The following is a 7070-nucleotide window of genomic DNA, read 5'->3' as shown; positions in this document are numbered from 1 at the left end:
CAAAGTGTTCTACAGATTCAGTGCAATCCCCATCAAAATATCAGTAATATTCCTCACAGAAATAGAAACAATAATCCTAAAACTAATACGGAGCCACAAAAGACCCATAATAGCCAAAGCATTCTTAAGTAAAAAGAACAAAGTTGGAGGCATCACACTACCAGACTTCAAAATGTACTATAAAGTTATAGTAGCCAAAACAGCATGGTAGTGGCATAAAAAAATAAACATAGAGGTCCCGGCGCCACTTGGCCCAGAGGGACCGGTCCACGGCCTGGACCGCCGGGACCGCCCGGCCCGGTCCGGCCTCTGCCTGCGCCTCCCCGCGCCGCCTTGCGCCCCGCCCGCGCGTCCGGGCCGAGCAGCCAGGTGCGGCGGGTAGTGGATGCCGTGGGCGGGGCCCAAGGGAGCGGACGGGAGCAAGGGGCGCGGGGCTGGACCCCGGGACACCCCATCCCGCGCCCCCGCCGCCTGTAGGCCCCGCCTAGCACCGACCTGCGCCCTCCCGCACCCCGCGCGCTCGGCGCCGGTGGGGGCTTCTTAGGTGACCGCGGGGCGGGGGTCCCGGGCTGGGCCCTCCCGACTGACAGCAGCGCCCGTGCCCCGCGCCGGACTAGGGGCCGAGGCCGGGGCCAGGGTTGGCCGGAGCGCGGAGGGTGGGGGAGGAGAGGCAGGCCGCCCAGCCTACGGGTACCCGGTTCCAGCGCGCGCGGGAGGCTTGCAGAGGCGGCCGGAGGCCTAGTGACAGGCGCGCGGCGCGGACCCCGGAAGCCCACTTGTCAGAGTTACCGGTCAGCTGGGCCGGCGCCGCCGGGGTCTGGGGTGGTCCCATGAGTCTGCACGTTGCTCCGGGACCCAGGGGCTGCGCCCAGAAAAGTCATTTTTCTTCTTTGGGAGGGTGATCATTTATAGCATTGATTTCCCAGATCTGGTAACATGGCAAAAGTTGCCGGTCTAATTGAAGCCAACGGAGAACTCAAGGTCTTCATAGACCAGAACCTTAGTCCCGGAAAAGGCATTGGTGTCCCTCGTGGCCGTTCACCCCTCCATCGTCAACCCGCTCGGGAAGCAGCTCTTGCCGAAAACCTTTGGACAGTCCAATGTCAGCATTGTCCGGCAAGTGGTAACCGGTACGCCTCAGAGACCGGCAGCGTCAAACGCCCTCGTGATAGGTAGCCCACACACCGCCAGCACTCACTTTGCCTCTCAGAACCAACCTTCCGACTCCTCACCTTGGTCTGCGGGGAAGCGCAACAGGAAAGGAGAGAAGAATGGCAAGCCCTGTAGCATTTCTCCAGGAAGGTCTGAGACAAGGTGCAGTGGAAAATGACCACTTCCTACCACGAAGTGGCGGACGAGCTGGTAGCGGAATTCAGTGCTGCCGGCAACCACATCTTACCAAGCGAGTCAGCTTATGACCAGAGGAACATCGACGATGCGTCTACGATGCCTTAAACGTGCTGATGGCCATGAACATCTCCAAGGAGAAGAAGGAGATCAAGTGAGTTCGTCTGCCCGCCAACTCGGCTCGGGAATGTCAGAACTGAGAGGTGGAAAGACAGAGGAGACTTGACAGAATAAAACAGAAAATCTCAATTTCAGGAACTTATTCGACAGCAAATTGCCTTCAAGGACCTGGTGAAGAGAGAAACCAGCACGTGGAGCAGCAGGTCAGCCGGCCAACGACGCCCAGCTCGCTCATCCACCTGCCCTTCATCATTGTTAACACCAGCAAGAAGACCGTCATCGACTGCAGCATCTGCAACGACAAATTCGAGTATCTGTTTAATTTTGACAACACATCTGAAATCTACGATGACACAGAAGTGCTGAAGCGGATGAGCATGGCTTGTGGGCTGGAGTCCGGGAGCTGCTCTGCCGAAGGCCTTAAAATGGCCAGAAGCCTGGTCCCAAAGGCCCTGGAGCCGTACGTGACAGAAATGGCTCAGGGACCTGTCGGAGGCGTGTTCATCACGACGGCACGTTCCATGTCTAACGGCAAGAAGCTCTCTGCCAGTGACCTGACCAACGGTGCGGATGAGATACTGGCCACAAGCTCCAATCTCAGTACAATGGCTCCCGGGTGGAGACCCCGGTGTCCTACGTCGGGAAGGATGACGAGGACGACGACTTCAACGAGAACAACAAGGACGACTGACGTCCTCTCCACTTCACATTCAGCTTCAGGAAAACGTTTAGGGAAAAGAAACTTTTTTTTTTTTAATGTGGGTTTTCTGTTTCCTTTTGGCCTACTCCTAAGAAAATATTGGTAAGCCATTGAATTTAGATATGCACCTCCGATAAGCAAGGATTGTTTACCGTGGGAGTAGGACGTGCTGTGGATGTATGTTTTGATACTAGTGTGCTGATGCCGAGAGTTTATTTACTTTTTAGGATTTTGTGTTTTCATTTTCTGTTTTTCTTTGAGTGCAGACTTAATTTCTGCCCCTTAACAGTTTTTGCGGAGTTTGCTGAAGAAATTGTATTTCATCCACATACATGAAAATAAAACGCCCTCCTGTTGTGGATGGTGAGCACCGAATGCCGTTTATTCGTCGTGAGTTTGGACAGCACCCACGCTGGCTGATAGCAAGACTCTGCCGAATTGTCCATTTGTTCAGTGGTACGGTGTCCAAGAGCCCCAAGCAAACAGCAGAATTCGACTTTCTAAACAATAAACACCATCAACCTTACTGACTTTATTCTCCCTTAAATTATATTGACTGTTGTGATTCCATCAAGTTTATACACTCTTTTATCTCCCTATTTTGCAGCAACAAATTGCAAAGTGCTTTTGTTTGTTTTTGTTTGGTTTGGTTAAAGCTTATTGCCACGCTGGTGTGGCTATGGAGACTGTCTGGAAGGCTTGGAATGGTTTATTGCTTATGGTAAAACTTGCCTGATTTCTTACAGGCAGCGTTTGGAAACCTTTTATTATATAGTTGTTTACATACTTACAAGTCTATCATTTAAAGACATGTACTGAAACAAATGTTGTATTTGTTTCATAAGCATCTTCCTGTAATCTATTACAAAATTGAAATTAAATATAGGGAATGTTTTAACAATTTTTAACTCAAAATTAGTCATTTTTAATAGTTCTTTTTTTATCAAAAGAAAAAAGGAATTTAAGGACAGGCGGTAGTCTTTTAAAATTTATTCACAAAATCCATTAACTGCACGGTTGCTATTAGCTGCCTGTTCTAAAATGAGTCTTTTTATTGAAACAAATTTTCTGTAATATTTTATGGAATATAAAGAGACTTTAATTGTTTGACTTGTTTAACTTGGCACTGTTGGTTTTTATTAATGAAATGTGCATGGGCATCTAAAAAAGATAAAAAAAAAAATAGAGAACCCAGAAATAAATTCACAAATATACTGTTAACTCATTTTCAACAAAGGCATCAATAATATACATTGGGAAAAGGATAGTCTCTTCAATGAATAGTACTGGGAAAACTGGATATGCTTATGCAGAAGAATGAAACTAGACTCCTATTTCTTGCCATATAAACAAATCAAAATGGATTAAGGATGTAAATTTAAGATCTAAAACTGTGCGACTACTAGAAAAAAACATTGGAGAAACACTCCAGAATATTGTTCTGGACACAGATTTCTGGAGTAAGACCTCAAAAACACAGGCAACAAAAGCAAAATTTGACAAATGGAATCACATCAAGCAAAAAAGCTTCTGCACAGGGAAGAAACAACAAAGCCAGTTTCAACTGCTTTAAACATTGAACAAGGACTTGAGTAGCCATTTCTGCAAAAACCATTTATAAATGTCCAAGAAGCACGTGAAAATATGTTCAGCGTCATTACTCACAAGGTATAGGCAAATCAAAACCACAATTCACAAAAGTTTATTTTTAATTTGAGGACCTCCAATAATCTATGGTTTGCTGTTCATCATGTGCTGCTACTGTTCTATGAACAGTCATGAGCAGTCAGCACTGGACACTGCTGTTTACCCCTGGACACTGCCCATCATAACCAGTTGAAGCCAGACATAATGAGTCAAAACCAGGAGAAACTAGCTAAAAGCTAGTCTAAACTGGCCAAGATCGGCTTCAACCAGTTGTGACTGGCCCCAGCCTGTTTATACCAGTTCTTTCTGGTCTAGGCTATTTCCAACTGATTTAGATGAGTTTTAACTGGCCACAAATGATTTAGACTGACTATAACTGGCTACAATCTGTTTAGGCTGGTTTCTTCTGGCCACAATTAGTTTGGATTGGTTATGACTGACCATGACATGTTTAGACAGATTGAACATGGAACAACTGGTTTAGGCTGGTTTATACCAGCCACAGTTAATTTTGGTCATTTCTGACTGGTCTTGGTCTGTTACAAATGGTTTAGACCAGTTTTGACTGTCCCAAACCAGTTTGGACCTATTATGACCTGCCACAACTGATTTAGACTGGTTTTAATAGGGTATAACTGGTTTAGGCCAATTTTCAGTGGCCACAGTTTGTTTCTGTGTTTCTCACTGGTCGTGGTTTTTCACAACCAGTTTTGACTGATTTCAATAGGTCACAATGAGTTGAAACCAGTTCTGGCTGGCTGCAGACAATTTAAGCTGGTTGTGGCTGGTCACAACTTATTTTAATTGGCCACAACTGTTTTAGGACACCTATGCCCAGCCTCAGTTTTGACTCATTAGTCATTTTGACCAGCTGCAATTAGTTTATGCCTATTCTGACTGGTCATGGCTGATTCTGACCTCTTTAGACTAGTTTCAACCAGTTTAGGCTGCCTCTGATCAGCTGCAATTGGTTCTGGCTGATTTTGACCTGCCATAATTTGCCTGAACCAGCTATGATTGGCTGTGACTGGTTTAAACCCTGCCTAGACCATCCACAACCAGTTTTGGTGGGTTTCAATCAGTCATTGATGATTCTAACCAATTTCAACTGGCCACAACTGCGTTAGACCACTTTTGACCAGCTGCAAAATATTGATGCTGGTTTCAGCTAGGCTCAACTGTGACTTGTTACAACCAGTTTCAACTGGTTCTGATTGATCATGGCAGGCTCTTACCATTTTGACTGGTTATAATTAGCCACAAATGGTTTAGACCAGTTCTGACTGTCTGCAGCTGGTTTAGGCCAGTATGAAGTGGCCCACAACACCAGTTTCTAATGGTTATTGAAAGGCATGACCAGTTTAGAGTGGTTTGAACTGGGCACAACAGATTTATGCTGGTTCTGATCCATTACTGCCTGTTCCAATTTGTTTTGACCAATTGTAATGGGTCACAGCTGGTTTACACTGGCTATGGCCGAACCTAACTGGTTTCAACTGATTTTGACCAGCTACAATCAGTCTATGCTGGTTCTGACTAGTCATGGATGGTCCCCATCAATTTGGAGTAGTTTCAACTGATTGCAATCAGTTTAAATTTAGGCTGTGATGGCCCAACTAGTTTAGGCCAGTATTGACTGGCCACAGCTGGTTTGGATTGGCCTTTTCAAAACCTGATCTGGAAAGGACCCATGCTGGTTAATTATTCATTAGTGTGATTGCTTTTATCTCAGACATTTGGATTTTAAGCCCAATGAGAAGTCTTCCCTTTGTACCCTCAGGGACCTTTCTAGTGCTAGTGATGGGATGGAGAGGAGAGGTTCTCTGGGACTCTGAATTATACCTCCCTGGGTAAGTTTCTCCAGGTATGGTGTGAGGACCCTGAGCATCAAAATCACCTAACACACTGATTAAATAAGCAACTGGACTGCTTCTCTCCTGCCAACCCCCAAACATTACTGAATAGGACTTGTTGGGGTGAGCACAGAAATCTATCATTAAGACCTCCTGATGATACTGAAGCCCAACAAGGTCTGTAAACTTATCCTGGGACAATCAGTGTAAAACACTGTGCTTGCCTAGCTCTTTAACTCCCTTCTTGGTTACCCAGCCCTATTTCCACATTTTCCAAATGTGAAATTGTCTCAGAGCCACTGTGTGACTTACCAAAGATCACACAATTGGTTAGCCCAAGAGAGAGCACTGGAAGGCGAGCTTTCAGATTCCAAAACCAGGATTTTGCACCTCAAACTTAGTTTAGGGAGAGTGACATAAACCAAGAGGGTATTTATAATAAAATGACTGTCGAAACTGCCTAAACACAGAACCATATCTTTCAAACATGCTTCAAATTATCGTTTAGCACATGTCCAAATGATCAGAAAAATTTCTCAGACCTCCCATGGAGACTTCAGGGAGATATTCTAACTTTCCATAAAGTATTGAGAAACTCTACAAAACTCCTTCATTCCCTGCTACTATTCCTATGATCGAGCACATCACATCAGGGCTACATCTCTGAGCCTCTTAATATTAGAAATCCCTTTACTTTTACCTATATGATAGTATTTAGTTGGGACAGTGGAATTTGAATGTAATCAAGACCAGAAAAAGAAGCAACATGAGCTGCCTTGGTAAAGAAGTCAAGATTATGGACTTCAAAGTTCCTGAAAGAGATTGTTTCAAGCCAGAAGAGGCCAGGATGAACTACAGGAGTAGAAAAAGATTTTGGAAACAAAGATTATGTCACTGATGACTACAAAGGTCATGCTTATGATGATTTCTGATCATCATAAATGGGGATGACCTATTTATAGATAATAGGATGCTAACTTCTGTTGGTAAGAAGAGTTCAATCCTCTTTTGAGTCTGACTTGCTTGACCTAACCCATCTAAGACACTGCACAGGAACTTTCAATAACTATGATTCAAGGCTATATATTTTAACTTTGAATCTTCCAACTTTTAGAAAGTCTATTATGGTACTGAAACCAGAAGTGGTCCACTGGAGAAAAATAGAAAACAAGGACAGGATAGCAGAAACTAAATTGATTAAAACTCATAGGGTTGAGTTGAGAAAAGGAAAAGGCCATTTCATTCACTTAATGAGAAATTGTATTGAGGAGTAGGTTTGGGGATTTGGTTTTTGTTTTCTGTACCATGCAGAGAGCATTTTCCACCCCCAAAGGATTTTACTCCTTGCGAATTCTAATCATTCCCCAAAGGACAATTTTCTTTGACTAAATAAGGTTTCTCGG

General features: G+C 44.7%; 1 pseudogene; it reads left to right on the top strand.

Annotated features, from left to right (window-relative positions):
- Nucleotides 1-780: 780 nt before the first annotated feature.
- On the top strand, nt 781-2693 carry LOC100431940 (transcription factor Dp-1-like; annotated as a pseudogene).
- Nucleotides 2694-7070: the final 4377 nt, after the last annotated feature.

This window comes from Pongo abelii, chromosome 1, assembly GCF_028885655.2.
Source record: "Pongo abelii isolate AG06213 chromosome 1, NHGRI_mPonAbe1-v2.0_pri, whole genome shotgun sequence".
In the NCBI taxonomy this organism is placed as follows: domain Eukaryota; kingdom Metazoa; phylum Chordata; class Mammalia; order Primates; family Hominidae; genus Pongo; species Pongo abelii.
The sequence above is the reverse complement of the archived record's forward strand: the minus strand, read 5'-3'. Positions and strand labels throughout refer to the sequence as shown.